General features: G+C 34.7%; 1 protein-coding gene across 6 annotated transcripts in view; it reads left to right on the top strand.

Annotated features, from left to right (window-relative positions):
* SOX5 (SRY-box transcription factor 5) overlaps positions 1-22,712 on the top strand; it is a 930,694-nt gene that overhangs the window by 627,549 nt on the left and 280,433 nt on the right. The window lies entirely within an intron of this gene.

The following is a 22,712-nucleotide window of genomic DNA, read 5'->3' on the forward strand; positions in this document are numbered from 1 at the left end:
TGAAAGACCTCTAGATTTATAATGAACACCCCCCACCCTCAGATTAGAATCTTTGGTATGTAAGAAAACTTTGGAAATCAGGTATAATTCTCACTATACCAAAACTATTGCACCCATTCCCCATCTCCATAATATTCTAGTTGAACAACAGATGGTTTCTTAATACTGTGTTAAATGAGAAATTGCTCAACTTTCCTTTTACTTAAGGCACAGACTTCTATATATTCTTTTCTTCATTTCACTTTTAATTACTTTTTTCTTAGTCTTCGTCTCAATCTAAACACTCTCTGTATTTAGCCCTTATTTCAGTACTCTCTCAAACATTGTAGACACCTACGTGCATCATGAGTACCAGTATGATGGGAGAAAATTATCCTAAAGGAAGGGGTCATGTTTTACCTAAATCTTAAGTGCCTACTTCTTCAGTGTAATGACAAGGGAAAGAAATCAATTCAATTAAACTAAGATCTATTGAATATCTCTTATGTATAAAATATATTAGACACAAACATGAAAAAGGCCCATTTTCATCCTCTGGGAATTCACAATCTGGTGGGGGAAATGGGTACACACATAAATCCTAATTAAGGCTCAATCATATTGTGGTGAGCAGTACAGATGGAGGAATCTATGATATGTTACAGAAGTGTATGGGGTAAGAACATTTTCTGACTGAAGAGGCAAGGACATTGCTGAACAAATGGTTCCTAAACAGTGTTTCTCAAAATGTGGTCTGTGCTACCTACTCCCTTTCAGAATTCTTTTTTTTTAAGATTTTATTTATTTATTTTTAGAGAGGGAAGGGAGAGAGAAAGAGAGAGAGAGAGAAACATTAATGTGCAGTTGCTGGGGGTCATGGCCTGCAACCGGGCATGTACCCTGACTGGGAATAGAACTGCGACACTTTGGTTCGCAGCCCACGCTCAATCCGCTGAGCTACGCCTGCCAGGGCTGAAAATTCTTGTTATGAAAAGAACATCAGCTGAATTAGCAGGGTGCTTAGTGATATAATTGATTTCCGTTCCGGGGCAGCTACTTATCTTGTGGCCTGGTGCTTGAGGGTCACTCCTCCAGAGAACCAAGGGAAATGTGTTCTATATCTATAGATGTTCATCATCTATATAGGTCATCAGAGGGGTGATGAATGTCTCTAGTACTTCTCTATACATGGACAATTCCTAATAAAGAAGTGAGTGGGACCAGTTTCAAAAGGGCACTAGGGTAGTACATGGATAGGTTTTATTGAGAGAGTATTAAGTAAGGCTTAATTTAATGAGAGCCTTTCTTAAATGTAAGACAGTTAAGCTGACTCATCTGGGATTGGTATGATTTGAAAAAGTGAGTTGGGGTGGAGAGAATTGAGGGGAAGGAGATAGTCCAAGTATACTCAAAGAAAAGAGCTCACAATAAGGAGCAGAACTTCTAGTGATGGTTGTGAAGAGTACAGCCTGCACTAGTATTTGTATGTTAATGGAGAATTTCTAGGTATGTGTGCAGAAGCCTAGGCAACTTTGTGCTTTCAAGGAGTCCAGTAAAAAGGGAATATCATTTAGCAAAAGATAAATACAATATGGGCAAGGAGTTATGCTAAGCCTTTATATTTATCATGTTATATAATCTTTTCAACCCTCTACTAGGAAAGTATTATTATCCACATATTCTGTCAGGGATACCAAAATGGAGATACTAAAATAAAGTCACACAGCCAGTAAAAATGGGCCTGACTCAGAAGATCATGTTTTTATGGGAAAAAGTTGAAAAGATAGATTAGCCCTGGCTGGTGTGGCTCAGTGGATTGAATGTTGGCCTGCGAACCAAAGCATCTCTGGTTCGAATCCTAGTCAGGGCACATGCCTGGGTTGCGGGCCAGGTCCCTAGTGTGGGGGCATGCAAGAGGCAACCACGCATTGATATTTCTCTCCCTCTCTTTCTCCTTGCCTTCCCCTCTCTCTAAAAATAAATAAATAAAATCTTCACAAAAAATAAAAAGAAAAGGTAGAAAAGGTAGGTTAAGGCCCAGTGTGAAGGGCCTTGAAGGCTATCAAAAGTTTGGAGTTTATATAACTTGTAATTGTTCGGGAATGATGCAAGTTTGTGGAAGCACCAATGACTTTATAAAAATCCTACATCATGAACTAAATATTAGTGTACAGTTTAGTTTAGACTCTAAATATGCATCTTGAGGAAAAGGAGAAACAAGTTGAATCCTCATTTAATTTCAGACTTGATCTAAGCAAAACTGAACCAGGGTTTAGTCTGGGGTGGGGTAAGAGTGAGAGGAGGTAGGTGTCCTGTTTAAGAAAGCCTTCAAATATTTGGCTGGTAATTATGTGTAGTTTAGAGAAACACATCAAATGTCAAGTAAGTTCTGTGAAAATAAAAAAAAAACAAAAAACTTTTTTGTCCACTATGTATCTGGCAAAAAAAAAAAAAAAAGAACCCTGTTACATGCAACCCAGGATTGGCTTATACAGATATTGCCAAAAACAAATGCGATTTGGTTCTATTAGGAGTTTGAGAAATGACCAGGGCTTTCTGTATTTAATGTTCTTGGTCATTATGAAAAAAATAATTTATATTTGCTTCACAATACTTGCAATTTATTTTCCTCTCAGTCTTAATATTATGTATTCATCCAGGCCAATCAGAATGTGACCAAATCAGATGAATAATTAAGCTTTTTGGAGCAATAAACAAAAAGAAATCTTGCCTTGTTGTTCCTAGAAATACTAAGTAGATTGTAAAATAGAACAGTTTGCTGCAAGCAGAAAAGGCAAGATATGAAATCTGGCTTAAGCAAGCTAATATTAAAAGAAGTTGAAGTTTTAACACATTTGTTGAAAAAAGCAAGAAAAAAGAAAGTAAAGAAGGAAATTAAAGTTTTATATCTTGGTTTTTGTGTCATTTCATGGCATTTTCTTGAAACTGTCATTTCAATAGAAGTTAAAACTACCTTTTGGCAGTTTTATTTGATATATAAACATATACACACACAAATACATATATTTGTACACATACATATGTTAGCAATATGTTAAATTTTATATTAGGTGTACAGATGTATATAGATTTTTTGAAACTGTCTTCTTTGTTATTCACACCCAGCTAGAGATTAATTTACAGATCTGCTTTCCAGAGGAAAAGATATCACTGCCCATTGGGTGGTGGCATAGTGCCTGGGGTAAAAAATGTATTCCTTACCAGAGGGGCAGACTTAGGCCATTTAGTCCATTTCAATGGTGGCAAATAATACAAATTCCTAATTTATCTTACTGTAAACCCAGTAAGGGATTGTTTTTAATGTGGACTACTTAAAGAAAAATGGAATGATAATAGTTTTAGAATGATTAAAGACTGAAGGTAAGATCTGTTGTATTTTCTTACATTTGTTAGGTAGCAGCCAGGAATGAGCAGCCAGAGGGGAATGAGGCAGGGCGTTGGTGGGGGCGGGGGGGGGGGGGGGGCTCGCCATTACGATCTAATAAAGAACTTAAAACAGGAGGCTAGAAACAAAAGGGAGAAGGGAAACCATGTCTCACCCATTGACCCATCAGTCCTGAGCCTGGTCTGGTAAGACTGGTGTTCCAAACACCACAAGCAAAACTGTAATAGCACAGGAGGAGGAAAGCCCTTGAAATTCTGCGTGTATCATCTTCACTAGCTGGGAAAGAAAGCCTTTGGATCTGTCCCAGGGTCTGGAAGGGAGAAGAGGAGGGGCACCCTAGAAACTGACAAAAGTATATCATCTTGAACACCAATAGTTGGCACACTCAGATTATCTGAGTGGCCACTTGTAGCCAGGTGCTCAGGTGTACAGAACAAACTTACTAACAAACTTACTAACAACTTTGTTTCCTCTATACATGGGCCGTTCAGACTAGCTGGGTGCCTGCTTGCAGCTTTGTGCTCATATGTGTTTCATAAATAAATGTGCTATCTCATTTTCACTATACGCGTTGTCTCTCGCCTGAATTCTCTTGCAAGCAAGACGAACCGAGGAGAGGCAGCCCCCTGACTCAGGTCTCCCTGGTAACATATTTACCACTCACAGACCTATGGAATTTAAAACTGGCATTACATCTTAGATGGCTTTTGGTTCACATACTCATTTTGAGATGGAAAAATTAAGGTTCATAGAGGTTAAGAGACTTGTTTAAGACCAAAAGTAGTGAATTTTGCTTCACTGTGTGACAAGCATAACGTTGATGCCGCCCGAAGGAAGAAAACAAAAGTGAGCCAAGAGCAACAGCTGGTTTGGGTGACAGAATTCTGAGTTCACATTTATATATGTTAGGTTTGAGATGCTGAGATATTTGGGTGCAAAACAGATTATTGGAAATATGTGATTGAAATTTCCATGCCAACAGATGGAAACATGAAAACTACCTGCATTGAGGCGAGTTTTGAAATTGCAGTTTTAAGAAGAGAGTCATTTATTCCACAAATATTCATTGAGAATTTACAGTTCCCCAAGGAAGTAAACCTAAACCACATTTTAAAGTTTGAAGTTGCCTTGAAAGAGGTAGGGGAGTGAGAAAATAAGGAGCACGTGGCCTGGGAAAAGGAGGAGGTAAATTATGCTGGTATCACTAAGAGGAGTGGAGCGTGATGGTAAAGTTCATGTATCATCCAAAGGAGTTCTTACGTTTTTACTACAAGCTGAATGGAAACCACCATAGGATCTTTAATAGATAATGTCAAGATCATATCCCTGACAGAGAGAAAGAGAGAAGTAGAAAATTATTATGGCTGCTGAATATATTTTAGAGGGTTTAAGGTCAAAACAGGGAGTGCCTGGGATAAGAATGAACAGCAGACAGCAGGCCCTCAGAAATCTGTGAGAACTGTTTCATAGTCGCAAACATTTTGAAGAAGTTATAAAAGATATTTGATTCAACTATTAGAAGATTATTTGTTTTTCCTCTAGGACTCAATATGATGTTTTTTAAAAAATAGACACATGGTTAACAATTTTGTATTCATGCCTCATTGGTGTGTGTGGGGGGGCAGTGTTGAAAATACTATTAGGAGTTTGACAAAACTGCTTAATTTTCATTTGGAAATACAAATCAAGGAGTTTGAAATATAAAATATAGCTGTATGGTGAGGGAGTGGAGGGGAATGAAAAGGGGAAAATGGGAAACTATAGTAACATAATCAATAAAAATATATTTAAAAAGTAAAATAAAATATAGCCAGTTAAAAATAGTATAGAGCCCTGGCTGGTGTGGCTTAGTTGATTGGGGCATTGTGGAATCAAAAGATTGCAGGTTAATTTCCCAGTCACATAACTGGGTTATGGGTTTGATCCTGGCCTGGGCACGGGAGCAGGTACTGCAACCTCCACCCAGGTCCAGACCCCGACCAACCCCAGTCTGGGTGCGTCTGGGAGGCAGCCAGTCAATGCTTCTCTCCCATCAATGCTTCGCTCTCTCCCTTCCTCTCTCCCCTTCCTCTCTCTTCAAAAATGTCCTCAGGTGAGATTAAAAAAATAGTGTAGAAATTTGAATAGGTATTAAAGTATATTATAAAAACAAACTGGAATGTTAGAAACATTGTACAGGATTGAGGAATGAGATACATGGAGATAAAACAAACTTTGAGTAGAAAATTAGATTAAGGCTAGTAAAATTAGAATGATTAGGTGTTTTCAGTCCAAACAGAAGTTGTGTAACTTGATTAAATTTGTATGGGTTCAAATTATTTGTTATTTAACTTGAAATACACAGTTTAAACTCAGTTTCTGTATGTGTTAACTCAGTAATAATAATACCCACTTCATAAGTCCGTTAGAAGTGATCAAAGTAATAGTAAACTAGAAACTCCATTATAATGATAGACCCATTGGTAAGTTTAATAAATGACACTTTTATTATTTTGCTAAGAATCTGCCTTCAGGTTCTGAGAAAGTCTGAGGTTAACTGTGATAAAGAAACTGTAATACAAATATAGCAAATGAAATAATTATCCTCATGCATATTGCAAAAATAGTGGTATATGAGATAGCTATATAAAAATACACAGTTACTCAAATTGTCAAGTTTTGGAATTGACACTCAAGTGAAAGTGTTGAAAGCTTCATCGTGCAGGTCATTTTAAACTGGGTTTTACCACACTCGAGAATCTCTGTGGTCAAATTCTTATCCTTTCCACTAACTGCATAGGTCTTCCATGCACAGACCTGCTATTGACTTCCCTGTCTCCATGCACAAAGCAACTATTCACTTCCAGGAAAATCGGTGGCTCTGTGGAATTGGATAAGAATTTGGCCTACAATGAGTGATTTGAATGAATGAATTTGGAATTGGCAAGAAAATACAAACATATGCCACATTTACTTGGTACATTCATGCTTCAAGAGAACTCAGGTAGCACTCAAATTCTGTATAAAAAGCCAGAGATTTTCAGCAGGAAGCTATTTCAAAGTCAGTTTAAATCTTCTCCATGCACTTTTGTCATATTCAAAGAACAAGGCAAAAATATTATTTTAATTACTTCTTACTGAAATGTAGGAGGCTAAAGAATCTCTTTTGATAAAATCATGTATACAACTTATTCTTTTTTTATTGTTGTTCAAGTACAGTTGTCTCCATTTTCTCCCCACCACTCCCCCCACACCAGCCATCTCCAACTCCCACCCCTGATCCTAGCTCCCTTTGGCTTTGTCCATGTGTCCTTTATACATGTTCCTTGACAAACCTTCCCCTCATCCCCTTCATTATCTCCTTCCACCTCCCCTCTGGTTACTGTCAGTTTGTAGAACCTATTCTGTACAATCCTGGTATCAGAAGACAGGACTAAGAGTAATGTGGCTCTTACTAATTTAACATGTGGACTTATTTACTTATTTTTTGCATACACTGGGTTTTTAAGCCAGTCTTTAGTGGCTGAACTGATACTGGACTCCTTGCAAGTTAAATGTTATCCTTTGTTTTTTGTAGGCAACATACAACCAAGGTGTAGAGATGCCAACTTGTTAGCTGGCATTAAGTCGGAGGGAGTGTAAACCTTCTTCTATTTTAAGTAGTAGACAGATTTCTTCTCTTGATATTATTGCTCATGCAATTTTCAGTACCAGAGACATTGGGCCTTTAAAAAAGGAAGAGATGTTACATTTTTGACAGCTTCTGTCTTCCACTGACTGAAACAATAAAAATAAACATGAAGCTGTTGGAATAGCCTCTGCATATAATGTCATTTGCATGTGATTTTCTTTGCTTCTCTAGATAATTGAATTTATTCAGGCAATTTATTTTTTAAATGTGTAGTCTCTGTGAGTGGAAACATCTTAACTAAAGACAACCATTTTATTTCCTCTTAATGAAATATATATATGTGTATATACTTAAGTATGTACATACTTAAAAATGTAAATGTAAATATATATACATATATACACACACATACTTAAGTTAAAACTAAGGGAGTAGAAGAAAAATAATGGAAACACCAAAATTGTATTGTAAAAAATTAATAAGAAATGATGTGTGACTCTTGTAACAAAATATTCTGTCTTTGTGTTTACCCCCTGTCTATGTTGAAGGTCTCTAGGTGCTCAATAGGAGCTATTTAATTATTTTTCCCTGTTTGATATTGCTAAGTATAACAAATGGATACAGCAAAAGGCCTTTGTAAGAAGACCCTGTGTATGTGTCATTTCAGAGCTGGTAAGCCTAACAATACCTTGTTGGACCCATCCTGAGAAGTAGTCTTAATAAATTGCAGGCTTAAAGAGAATGACTGTTTAAACTGAGCTCTATTAATCAAGCAATGTAGCTGTATAACACAAGTGAAGCTTGTATTCTCTTGGTGTGGGGAATATAAAGAAATATGCCTTTATTTTGGATTGGCATTTTTGTGGGTTATTGAACACCAAGGCAAAATCACTTAGAGATATCAAAAATAGCCAGGTACATTCAGAAGCCAGGAATTCAAGTAGAATTTTAGAAGAAAATGTATCTGTCCAAAATCCAAAATTATTTAGCTCCTGTCTATACTGCATAGAATTTAGTATGACAAATACAATTTTTATTTTTTATACATACATCCTGAGTTCTTTTGACACAATGATATTTTAAGGGAGCAAATACCATCTCCTCTTATTTACACCTGTGATCACAACTCAGTAAAGCACTCATGGCAGCAGGTTTCTGTGGGACTTCTTGGTGTTGATAAATCTTGCTTTTGTTTTCTCCTCCTTCTAACATCTTTATGGCAAGAGTTGTAGAGGTTAAAATACAGCATTCTGAGAGAGAAATCATTGTAAATTAGGAAAAATGTGTTTATTTTCAGTTTCTTTTATACAGTGCCATCTTTTTAATTATACTTTAGTCTCACTTACTTCCTAGAATGACAAGTATCATTTATACTAACATTTGCATTCTAGAGTTTTCTCATTTTTCACTTTCTCTCTCTGCTTTGCATATTCTATAGGTGTCCATTGTTATTTCCGTGCATGCACTTTTCTTTCCAAAACATCTTTAATCTTTCAAAATCTAATTACAAATAATGATACACTTTCAAAAATTTACATGGTAAACCCAAGTCACTGAAGGAGATGGTGAACTCCTTTTTTAGATACAAGTGAAGAAGGCTCTGCCATTGGCTCATCTCCCTGGTGGGGGAGGAGGGTAAGGTCTGAGAGCTCATGAACAGAAATGGATTTAACCATTCACTAGAAATTAATGGTTCATAAAGCATCATTTTACAACCTTTATTTCTTTCCTGGCATCTTATATTTTGAGGCACATCTAGATTTCAGTGCTCCACATACAAATTTAAAGATTTTGAACAATATAAACTCATCATTTGAATACTGAGGGGGATTGTAGAACACCTATTATTTACATTGCTGGTCTCAGAAGTTAGGAGTAACACTCAAATTATAGACTAATTTAGTTACGTGGATTTATTAAATCTTAGTCACACTGATTCTGTTTTAATAATCATCTGTGTTTGCTAACCACTCTGTTTTGGTCTATACCATAATCATTATTTCAATCTCCCAGACAGGAAATATGTTTATCTTTATCTCTTTCTTCCTTATTTTCAAGTTTTGTAGTTTTATCATTACTTTCTTTGAATTGTCTTTAGAATTTAATGGTTCTTTTCAATTCTAACAGCTACAATCTAGTGGAAAGCTTTTTATCATTGCACATGTGGCCTGGTAACAGTTTCCTATTCAGTAGAGATCTTTACTTTCTCTTCTACCCAATTCATTCTCCTTATCACTACCAGGCTAATCTTCCTAACAACCTACCTCAAGAGAATCACCCAGTATTAGAAATGAGTATAGTTCTCCATGGCCTTTCAGGTCAAATGTAAACAATTTCATTTGACTTTCAAGACCCTTTATAAAATGACCTTCCTACGATAGTCATTCTCCTCATTTATTATTCTCCATTTATTTGAGTCAAGTCACTACCTTCTGTGTGTGTGTGTGTACACTATAAAATTTTCTGAATGATTTCTCTAGAGAGGAATGCTCTATACCTTTTCTTTTCTATCTATTTTTAAGCTTAGACAAGAAGAGTATTTATACATAAATATTTAAGAAATTAAGAAATTGACTCAGTATGTATAAGTTAGGTACTAATAATACAATCCAGGGTACATCATAAATAATTAAAAATGTTTCCTGCCTTCATGGTACAGAAAGAAAATTAAATAAGTGATTACAAAACAGTGTGCTAAGTGCTATGATAAAAGGTTTCCACCTTCATTTGATTTCCAGTGTTCTTTCCTTTTAAAATTTCTTCTGCATGTATAATTTACTACTATACAATTTACTATTTGTTATAGGTATTATCATTACTAATATTTTCTTGTAAATGATGAGGTCTGTCCAGAAGGTATTTAGCCATGTAATATGAAAAATGGAGACATTTATTGAAGAGATAAAAGATACAAGAGACATTGTACATAAGACAATGACACCTCAGTCCCCTTCAATGTAGGCACCTTGGGACCTCGCACAGTTCTCCAATGTCCATCAGCTGCCCTGTTGTATTTTCCTGAATTTCACCCATGGTCTGAAATCTCTTCCCTTTCAAAGCTGATTTTAGTTTTTGGAAAAGCCAGAAGTCACAGGGTACCAAATCAAGGCTGTAGAGGGGCTGAATCAACTGGATGATTTGGTGTTTTGCCAAAAATCTCTGCACAAGATGTAATGCACAAGCAGGTACATTGTCATCATGAAGCTGCCAATCACCAGTTGTCCATTGTTGTGGCCTTCTGAATCATCCAAATAGTTTCTGCAGAGGAATGTTGAAGCTTAACACAAAATGTGATGCTGAGTCATTGCTCTACTTACTCAGTCATTTTAAATGTGATGGCCACACAGTACACATGCTCACTCAATGGTGCCTACCTTGACTAGTACAGTCATTGTTGTCATTGTTCACACACATGCATTCTAGCCCCTCTCCTTGGCTGCCAGGTTACATCAATGTCCTGCAAACCATTCTTGTTAGAATAACAATGGCTGGATTTTTTTCCAGACAGACCTCGTCATATATACATGCCACTCAAATTTAATTTTAAACTCTTTGAGGAGAGAGAACCAGCCTTGTTTTTAAATATACGTTTGACATCTTTTACAGTACCTGAATTATTTGAGGAAAGCAGTATAACTTAATGATGACCAGCATGGATATTAAAATTAGATGGTCTTGTGTTCAATTCCCTAATTTACTATTTCCTACTATTACTTTGGGTAAATTACTCTTAGGAACTTAATTCCCTCATCTGTTATATATGCATAATAGTCTTTAGGAATTTCTATGAGAATTATAAAAGATTATGTTCATAAAACTTTTAGAGCAGTGCCTTTCAGAACTCTAGGAGTGGTAGCTATACTTTCACTGAAACATAAGTGACTTTAAATAGATTCTGTGTATTCAGTCAGGGAAATTCCTGATAGTTTAGTAGTATTTTTCAAAGTCTTCAGACATGTGAGACTAAAATAAAATTTATTTGTGACATTACTCACATAAGCCATGTGAAAATAATATTTGCAGAGAACACAATGTTTCACCTGTAAGAATACCAGTGTCTCTGATTATGTGTGCTACAAAGTGGTCTTTCTATGCCTGCCTGCTCAAGTAGGCTCAGGAAGTTATGATTTATATCATGAATAAATAATTTAGCTAGTTGAGAACTTTTATGAGTATGTAGCTGTTTAATGTCTCATCATTACTTTTACAATGAGAGCTGATGCTTGTGCTTCTTATATCTCAAATCATTGCTTAATGTCAATTCCCTTTCAGAGAAAAAGTGCTACTTTTGCTATAAACATAGTGCTCTATTGAAAGTTTTAATTAGTATAGAAAAATAGGCCTTTATCATTGTTGTTGTTGTTTTTAATTGGAAAATTGGATTAGTGTAATGACATAACAAAGTTGACTGACATTAGGCTATGAAGGCATTAGCCTGATCTAGTAAGGAGACAAAATGCTACTCAAGATTTAATGGAGCGTAGATGATGGAACCCAGCAAAAGCAGTGAGTACTTAATCTAGCCTTCCTCACATTACCTTTTCTATTGTTTTGTATTTATAGTGTAAGGAACCTAAGGGTTTATTTGCAAGAGAATCTAGTGGTGCTAATTTCCTCATAAATAAACAAAAATCTTGGTATGTCTGTCTCACAAAAACAAGGAGAAATATTGCACAATAAGTAATTGGTGTCATGTATTTATGAAAAATAATTTATTACTCTATTTTTTCAGACATTGACTTTAAAAACTTTTATTCCATAATGAGGAGTAATTGAACATTTTTTCTTTGATCATTTCCATGAGTTATCACTTTGTAGAGAACCATGAAACTGTGAAACCTAAAAATTGACTATGCAACAGAGATAAAAGTGCATTAATGTCACATGGCATTTTATGGACTACAGTATTTTCTTTAACAAAGTTTGCACTAGGTTATCTTTAAAAATGGGTCACCTTAAAATATTTAAATTATTCTTTAAAAAAATTGACTCTGCAGATGTAGTTTGATTTCAGCAGAAAGAACTATCAAACTGATTGTTCATGTATTTTATTTTCTCTTTTTCATGGCAAGGTGGTAGGGGGAGAGGCGTTTGCCTCTTCTTCTCCCTTTCCAGGTAAAGGGCCTTTTCTTTTTTTGGTTTTATATTTTCTGTGTTTTGCTCCTCATTAATTCTTGGAGCATACTTAAATTAATACTGTATATCTCTTGTCATTTTCCAGTTAGCATTTTATGAGTTTTATAATTTGTAAAACAAATATTAACTAATATACTATAATTCCTAACTCATATAACTCATATTTTGTAACTCAACCCACTAATAACTCAAAGAAGTAGATAATAGTTTTATGCCCACTTTAAAGATGAAGAAACTGAGACATAGAAAGATTAAATAACTTGCCCAGGCTCACATAGCTAGTAAATGTGGAAACAAGATTTGAACCTAAACTATTTGGCTTTAGATTCTTTGTGTTAAACTGAAAATGTCATCATGCTGCCTCTCAAGTTAGTATTCAATGCATTTTTATTACATGAATGAAAGAGAAAATTGTGTGAATAAAATATTTTATATTTTTAATAATTTTTACTACTATTGGTATTACTATTAGTATATACTATATTAGTATAGTAGCACATATGAATTACTTATCATGTATTATCTCATTTTATAGATGAGGAAACTAAAGTTTGGAGAGTAAAGATAACTTGCCCAAGGTTAAATAGTTAATGAGGACAGAGCCTGGATTTGAACTCAAATATCCTCACACCAGACTCCAGCTTGCTTAGCACTGCTTTATACTGCTTTGCTGACATCATACACTCTACTGCATGGGGAATCACAGTTTATTTCACTTCTCAGTGAACATTTAGTCAGTGCTCAATTATAAGCAGTGCCAGCAGTTAGCTTGTTAACTTTACTGATTGTCTACTATGTATAAGACACCGTGATCTGCTCTGTGGGATAAAGAGAAGTCATTACCTAAACAGATCACAATTCAAGAAATTCCTCACGTTTCTCATGTCTTCCTTCAGACTCAGAGTGAATAAATATTTAGTCAAATGTATTCACAACCACATTATAAGAATATTCAAGAAACCTGTTAGGAAAAGGATATAGATGGATTATTATATATAATTAGTGACTAGTTAAAAGTTTTTTCTTTATTTCTTAAAATATTATTATATAATCCATACTGCTAGTGGTAAATGAAAGTGTTTTAATGTATAGTCTAATTTTTGTTTAGAAACATCTTATGGTCGACTTTTGAGCCCTGGGGGAAGAGATCATCAAATACATTAAGGCGTATTTACTAGATGTTTAAACATAAGGTGGCACGCACACCATCAACGGGAAGATAATGAGCTGTCCCAGCACAACGTGTCCTTTGTTTTCACAGGTTCTATTGGTTAATGTGTTAGAATTCTCTAAATGCTACTTTTGCTTATTAAGTGGTTTTGAGAGCACATGAAAACATACATTTTATTCTTGAATGTAGCATTTTGGAGATTATTAGTAAATGTGATTCTGAAAAAACAACCATTTGACACTTCTGCCCATGTTTCATCCACCTACAAATGAAAATATTTTCCAAAACTGTATTTCCCGTTGGCACAAATCCTTATCAAATGAGAAAATTTGTGCTTAAATTTCTGTTTCACTCACTGGAATTAAATTAGATAACAAATATGATATTGATTTTAAAGAACAATAGAAACACTATCATTGGTTTATATGAATATTATAAATGACATTAAACCACTAATAAACTTAAACTAAATTTTAATACATTTCTAAAAACCATCTCTTTCCTCGGTGCAATTTTGACATAAAACTGAGATTTTTCTAATCTATACTATTAGGAAGAAAATCGTAAGCCTAAACCCATTTCAACATGTGCCAGCATGGATGTCTAAAAAATTAAGTCAATTCAATTTTCTGCCAATATGTGTTAGTCATTTTTCCTTCATGTTGGTAATTCTTCTCTCTCTCCCCTACCCTCCACTTCTTCTCCTTCCTGGAATGTATTACCTTTTAGTTCTCTCAAACCATTAATTCTCATCAGTTTTATGACACCTTTCTTTACCACTGCAGCTCTTAGTCATCTTCCTCTTTTTAACTCTTTCAATTTTTCCTATACATACTTCTCAAACTTTATCAGTGCGTCATTCTCCCCAGAAAGACTAGTTACATCACACTTCTGAACCCTGCCCTCTGACTTTCTCATTCAAGAAGTCCAATTTGAAAATCATATCTGTACAAATCACCTGTCCTTTATTGTTGTTTTTTAAAGACTTTATTTATTTATTTTTAGAGAGAGGAGAAAGGAGAGAGAAAGAAAGAGAGAGAAACATCAATGAGTGGTCACCTCTCCTACACCCCTTACTGGGGACCTGGCCTGCAACCCAGACATTGTGCCCCGAATGGGGATTGAACCAGCAATGCTTTGCTTGGCAGGCTCACACTCAGTCCACTGAGCTATACCAGTCGGGACTCCTTTATTCTTGTTTAGTGCCATGTGAAGGAATTTTAAGAAAGAACACACTTTTAAATGTTTATTTAGTTTTCTGATCAATAATTAAACATGAACTTGAGCTAACCTTTCATCTCAGTGCTTGGCAAAAAATTGCAGAAAATAACCCCCCCTCCAAAAAAAAAAAACAACTTAGAGTTTTGCTGAATTTTTATCCTATTACACAGCAATCTTTAAAAGGTTCTCTATTTTTAGGCTTTGAAGAAACATCAAACAGTTTTCACTTTTTCTGTTTTCACTGTTCAAAATACAGAAAAAATCTTTAAAATATGAACTAGGTAGTGTATTTGAAATATAATAGAGCCATTTTTATAAAATAATCATTTCCCTTATCTTGGTAAGGCCTGTAACTATTTAGCATATTAGATTTGCCCCCAGAGTAGTTTGTGTCCACATTAGAGAGGCTGATGTACCTCTAAAGTTCCTGTAGTAATTTTTAAAAGTTAGAGCAGAGAAGAATGTAGAATTAGACATTTCCATAGATCATAGAGTAAAAAAGATACAGGTACATGTTTGAGTATTTTACAATTTTCATCCATTTTTATATTGTGATGATTGAATTATTTTAATGATTTATAGTACTACTTTTTAGGAAAATTTCAATGATCTCATAAAATGTTGAAATATATAAAACATAAGGTTTCCTTAAAAACTGACTTTGGTTTCTTGTAACTAGCTTGCATGCAACATAGGGTAGGCCAAGTACATCCTAGCCTAGCATCTGATTGTCACAAACCCCAGGGAACTTTTAAAAATATGCATACTCATTAAAAAGCTTCTGCACAGCTAAAGAAAACATCAGCAAAATGAACAGGGAATGAACTGTATGGGAAAATATATTTGCCAATATTACCTCGGACAAGGGTTTTATCTCCAAAATATATAAAGAACTCACACAACTCCACACCAAGAAAACAAACAATCTAATTAAAAAATGGGCACAGGACCTGAACAGACACTTCTCCAAGAAGGACATACAGAGAGCCCAGGGATATATGAGAGAATACTCAGCATCACTAGCCATCAGAGAGATGCAAATTAAAACCACAGTGAGATACCACTTCACACCGGTCAGCATGGCCATCATAAACAAGTCAACAAACACCAAGTGCTGGTGAGGATGTGGAGAAAAGGGGACCCTAGCACACTGTTGGTGGGAATGCAGACTGGTACAGCCACTGTGGAAAACAGTATGGAATTTCCTCAAAAAACTAAAAACAGAACTTCCTTTTGACCCATCAATTCCACTGCTGGGATTATACCCTAAGAATCCGGAAACACTAACTCAAAAGAACCTGTGCACCCCAATATTCATAGCAGCACAATTTACAATAGTGAAGTGCTAGAAGCAGCCTAGGTGCCCATCAGTAAATGAGTGGATCAAAAATCTGTGGTTTAAAAAAAAAAACCTGTGATACATTTACACAATGGAATACTATGCAGCAGCAAGAAAGAAAGAACTCCTACCCTTCGTGACAGCATGGATGGAACTGGAGAGCATTATGTGAAGTGAAATAAGCCAGGTTGTAAAAGACAAATGTCATATGACGTCACCTATAAATGGAACCTACTCAAAAAAAAAACAAAAAAAAAAACAACAAGTGAGCAAAATGGAACCAGAGTCATGGGAATAAAGATCAAACTGACAGTAACCAGAGGGAAGGGAGGAGGGGAATAACGGGGAAAGAAGTGGAAGGGTAGGCAAGGAGCACATAGAAAGGACCCATGGACAAAGATAACAAGGGATGGGGGAGGACTGAATGTGGGAGGTGTGAGTGTGTATGGTGACAGAGAACAATAGGGGGGAAATGGGGACAACTGTAATTGAATAACAATAAAAACATGCATATCTGTAGTTTGCTAGTGCCTTCCCTAGGCGGTCATGTAAACCACTCATCTAATATCTGGAATCTCAGTTAGTTTACTCTGTAGTGGTTTAGGCACTAAAAATTGTTGACTTTATAAAACTCAGTAAGTTTCAAAGGTTTATCAGTGATTTTTTTTTCTAACATAGAAAAGGGACCAGTTGTGATAAACTCTGTCTCTGTAGATGACTATGGAAATTGCCCAAATGAAAATCTGCCCATTTCCCATTTTTGAACTGCTGAACTAAGCACACATTAGGCATCTTTTTTAAAAGGCAAAATTTCAGAAACAATCTTAAGTGGGATAGCTTTAACACCAGCCTTAATTACAAGTATAAGAGACAACCTTCAGAGATCATTATAAATGCTGATTTTGTTTTATAGGTCTTAGGAACTGACCATATCCTATTCCTAGAATATTGAATCTGACCATATTAACCAAAGAAAGACTCTTAATGTTCTCTATCAAGCATTTTAGGTGTTATTTTTTGCTTCAGAATATCCTTTATATGTTTACATCCTGTTTTCAGGAATATTTGTTTTTGAAAATTGAATTAGTATAACTTGTCAAAATGATCACATTCATTTGTAAAAGTTAGCAATTTGTTTTGCCTTCCATCTCAAATGTATATGTATTATCACAAGGTTATTGCTGAGTAAGAAAACAACAGCCATTAATAATGTAATTTTTCTTCAATGTGTTTCTTATTCTTTAAGTACAATTAAAATATTGATCTCTTTCTAAATGCTTACCTTGGGAACAGTAAAAAAATTAAGCTATTCAAATATATACCTATCCTTTAAGTTTATCTGAATAAAATGTCAATACTTTCAGTAGTTTGAGGCTCCATTGCAAATAATTAGGCATTTAAGAATTGTCTAATTTGTATTCATTAATGGGTTAATGGTACTTTTCTGTGAAGATATACACTTAGGTCAGAGCTTCTTATCCTGTAATCCATGGTTTTAAAGAATTTCTAGGAGATTTCATGGAGGAAGTTCATAGCTAGAAATATAAGAGTAGAAAATTAACTTTCTAAAACTGTGAAATTGTGTATGTGGGCTGTGTGCATGTGTGTGGCGGTTTGGGAGAGCACCTGTAGCTGTCACTGAGGATCTGTAACCCCAAAAGAGTAAGCATTACTGGTTTAGGGTGTCATGTAGAACTTATGAAAAAATCATCTTAACTAAGAAACTCTAAAAATAATTGAACTTTTACACAATAATTATGTATTTTTCTATTACTAAATGAATTTTGACAAAGTAGGTCATAAGTAACACAATTTTGCTTAGAAATAAACACTCGTAATAACATATTATCCCATTTTTAAAGAGTTTAAGGAATAACCAAATAATACTGCTTTTTATTTGAGATATAATTGATATATGACATATATTAGTTTGACATATACCACATAATGAACTGCTATTTGTCTGGACTATGAAATGATCACCATAATAAGTTCAGTTAACATTCATCACTGCACATAGTTATAATTTTTTTCTTGTGATGAAAACCTTTATGCATTTTTATCATTTCTTTAGGAATTGGATGTACAGGGGCAAAAACCTTTCATTATCATACTTAGATACTTCAAGTACATATACAATTATTAACCATAGTCACTGCTCTGTAGATTACATCCTGGAACTTATTTATTTTATAATTGGAATTTTGTAACTTTTGACCACCTATAGTCATTTCAACCAAATCATATAGATTTTAAATATTTTTCAGGGTTGTTTTTTTTTTGCCTTATCCTGGTGATATTTACAAGAGCAGCCCATTACTGGAAGAAGAACATGACCATGTCAAAACTTGTTTATCATCAGAACTCTTTCTCCATGTATTTGTAGTTCATTTCATGCAATTTCAAAATTAATGAACTTGTATTACTGAGAAGCTAGTTTAATATAGTCCAAATCTTCTGTACTGTTTTAATTCTAAGTTCAAAACTTTATTATATTAGAAAGGATGCTAGAAATGCCCACACATTTTATAAAGATAGATTAAAAAATCATAAGCTACTAAACACCATTTCTTTGATTAGCCACTTGAAAGTTAATATATGTGTTTAGTTTAAATAATTATTTAACCCTTAAGCTTTATCTTTTTTAATATGCCATAAACCAGTGGGTATTTGAACCAAGAAAGCTTTATAAATCTAGAATATAGTTGGATTAATTAATTTCAGTGCATTTATGTCATTTCTATAAGAATTGAACAGATAGGAGTGAAAACCTCTCATTTTCATACTTAAGTTTTAAGAAGAAGACAGTAAGTATATCTTGTTCACTGATAGTACCAATAGATATAAATCTAGTTTGGGGTTTTGTTTCTGTTTTGGGGCTTTTTGAAAAATTTTATTTACTTATTTTTAGAGAGGGAAGGGAGGGAGAAAGAGAGAGAGAGAGAAACATGAATGTGCGGTTGCTGGGGGCCGTGGCCTGCAACCCAGGCATGTGCCCTGACTGGGAATCGAACCTGCGATGCTTTGGTTCACAGCCCATGCTCAGTCCACTGAGCTACGCTAGGCAGGGCTTGTTCCTGTTTTGTGAGAGAGGTGGTATTAGTACTGTGGTTGAGACCCAGGGCTCTGAAGCCAAACAGGTTGAGACTGATTATCTACTCTACCATTAATTATTCATACAATCACAGGAATTTGTTCAGTCTATGTGCCTCAGTTTCTCCAGCTATGAAATGCAATCATAATTAGGCTTCCTGGGAGACTTAACTAAGTAAATGCATGTAAAACACTTTAAACAGTGCCTGCCATGAAGTGAATATTCGATAAATATTGACTATTATTCTTAGCAATTATATTCTGGTAGATTGACTATTAAATGTAATGTTTTTACTACCTTGTATGAATTAATTTCAATTGATAGACCAAAAGCCAGCAGGATAATGAGTTTCTTGTGGCCCAAAGTCAAAGATGAATGTCATTTGGACAAGAGGAATACATGTATGTGGCTTCGTCACATGTAACCTCTGTTGTCAAATGAGTTCATTCTTTTTAATCACCATATTATTTAAACAAATATTTGAATATTAAAGCTGAAATATTATTTCTCTCAAAGTATTCATAGCAAAATGCTATCTTTAGAGTTAATTTAAAATAATGCATTTTTAGAAAGATATTTTGCCCTGACTGGTGTGGCTCAGTTGGTTGGGCATCATCCCACAAACCAAAGATTGCAGTTTGGATTGCAGGTTGGGGCACGTGCCTGGGTTGCGGGTTTGGTCCCCAGTCAGGGGGTGTGCAAGGGACAATTGATCGATGTTCCTCTCTCACACTGATGTTTCTCTCCCTCTCTTTCCTTCTCTTTAGAATCAATTTAAAAATAAAAAAAAATATTTCAATGAGGATGGATTCATTAGACAGAGCCTTGCCTCTGCCTCATGGTTGCAAAAGTGACAAAGGGAACAAAATTATGTAAAGCTCATATAAGAATAACAAAAGAGTATCAACCTCATTCTAAAAGTTTATAATTCTTTTCTTGTCAGTAGACTTTAGAAGTCATATATCACACTTCTGAGACCTCTTTGGCAAAATGCTGAGGCTGGTGCTTAGCATTCCTTAGAGTTCATAAAACTTGACTGAATATGTATTTCTGGTCTGTACCACTAATGCCATTGTTAGTAGACTCTCTGGGTGGTCACCTGACAGAAAAGTGAAGAGACACATGCACTCATTATTTCAGGTAGCATAAATGCAATCCCCGGGTGGAAACTGAAAAAATGTAGGGCTTCCTTGACCGTGCCAGCTCCTGAACAAGCTATTCACCAGGAAGATAAACAAGGGAGTCCCGCACCAAAACAGGTTAACTATGTAGAACACTTAAAGGGATTAACTGTGCAAGAGGTAAAATAGTGATAAGATAAATATTCCTTCCTCAAATAGCAGTAACACTTTATTTGTTCTTATATTGTGTGGCAACTGAGTTTAGAGTATTTGTGAAATTTATACTCTTTAAAATGTGCTCTTTCATCTTGCAAGGTGCAAAGGGTTAGAGACATGCAAAATGGGAAATTATTGTGTTTTACATTAATCTGAAATATTTCCTGATATTTTCATAGACTCAATTGAATAAATTTTGGGTGTCATACTCTCTACTGGTGATGCTATAGGAAGATGTGTGTACTTTTTAATTATGGCAAGTGAAGTTCAGCTGCCAAGTTCTTGTTTGTAAACTTTGTCATCAAATAATAATGTGAAAACAGAATAATACAGAAATGTTCGAAGTGAAGCTAAAACTGATATGTTTCTGCCTTTGCCTCTGGAATAAATGAGAAGAAAGATCTGTAAAAAATGAATATACAAGTTTTTCTGTCTGGTATACCCATTAAACTGAGCTAATATGTTTTATGCACCATTGATAAAAACATTCCTCAGTTTACTGAATGAATTTGTGATTGCTCTGTATGTGTGTTTATGCATTTGCTTGTATTTATGTGTAGGTTTTAAATACATAATTCCAGAAATGTACTTTCACTTAGTCTGCAGGGGCTTGTAATTATTACATTATGTATATTGATTTAAATCCAAATACATTATAAGCTAAGATTCATCTGTGGAAGTATTATCTATAGAATATTCATTCACAGGCATATTCTGTAATGTTTATAAGAAATGGAAATTAGCCCTGGCTGTATGTAGCTCAGTGGATTGAGTGCAGGCCTGTAAACCAAAGGGTCACTGGTTCAATTCTCAGTCAAGGCACATGCCTGGATTGCAAGCCAGGTCCCCAGTAGGTGGTACTCGAGAGGCAACCACACATTGATGTTTCTTTCCTCTCTCCCTCCCTTCCCCTCTGTCTAAAAATAAATAAATAAAATATTTAAAAAAGAAATGGAAATCATATTGGGGTTTAAAATTATAATTTCAAAGATTCTGCTAGCACACACTTATTTTTGTACCTTTGCTTTCTCCCATTTTCTTGGCCCCACCCAACAAACTGATGCTTGTACCATAGCTAATATCTTATACTCATTAATATCCATTAAAAAATTATATGACATATTATGATTATCTTTGTGCCGACCTTCCAATTTAAATCTATTTTTTAAAATTAGGATGACAGATTTATTGAGTATTTTTTAGATATTTTTAAGCTTGTTAAAATGTTAGTATTATTGGCTTTGAAACATTAGATATCAAATCAATATGATTTGTCACTTTTCTGGGATCCACATATTCTAGTAGCGTGTCTTAAATAGATAGAGAAAAAATTGTAGACAGATGTAATCTATTATTCTGAATATTAAATATGCACACACTCAAGTATATTTTAGAGGAAACTTTTAATAATGTGGAATTAAGAAATATACTTAGGGGAAGACTAACTTCCTCAAAGACCTTAAGATACAGAGTTTCTTTTAAGAACAGCTCTGCTTTGTGGGGAGTCAAAGGATTATGGAAGTAAGTAAAAGATTATGAAAGTGAGGAAAAGCTTTAAATAAGATAATTATTTTTCATCATTCCAATATCTTCTTGACACCTTGAAAAATCAATTTAGTGCCTTTTATATAGTATATACCCCCAATACTATACAGGTTGCTAGAACTGTGCTAGAAACTGTGGGGGAAATAATGAAAAAAGGAACACCCCAGATATGTTTAAATTTTAGAGTTACAGAATAAATCATTTGTATACAAATGCATAATTATGAATAGGTAAAGACTGCAAGAAACTTTATTTTGTCTGTCAAATGAGCTTAAAGTACAAAATAGCAAGAGTATTGACAGAAATAGTGCTTGAGGTAACAAGTGCAATTGGAAATATCTTCGGCCTAAGCAGAAATAAATTTGCAATATTCCTGTCTGATGTCACAATAACCTGTGTGGCTGATGCTTTCTCTACAGAATAAGAGGGAGGCAGAGAACTAAAAGAGGGCCCTACTTTAAGAGTCCCATCAAGAAGAGGTGGCTGCTTAAAATGAAAATAAAGTATATATGATGTTATTTGTTTAAGTTTTACAATGTCATGAAGAAGTTGAATCAGTAGAGATGATTGTTACATTTAATGTTCATAAGAAAAATCTAAGACTTGCAAACAAATGCAGAAACATAAATGAATCTCATCCATACTGTAGTCTTTGTATAAGGCTGTATTGCCATACACTCAGTCTAAGGCACAGTGTCTTTGTATTTTTATTACTGTGATGAATTAATCTTTGATTCAGGTGCTAACCTGTAAAGTTAATATATTCCTTTTGGACATTTCTTCCTTCCTTTACCTCTTGCAGAGTGACATTTCACTTTTTAACATTTCAAGCCACATAACTGTTTTAAAAATAAACTTATTGAATTTTAAACAC

The sequence above is a fragment of the Phyllostomus hastatus genome, unplaced genomic scaffold, assembly GCF_019186645.2.
Source record: "Phyllostomus hastatus isolate PE091 unplaced genomic scaffold, TTU_PhHast_1.1 phas_scaffold_93, whole genome shotgun sequence".
NCBI lineage: Eukaryota > Metazoa > Chordata > Mammalia > Chiroptera > Phyllostomidae > Phyllostomus > Phyllostomus hastatus.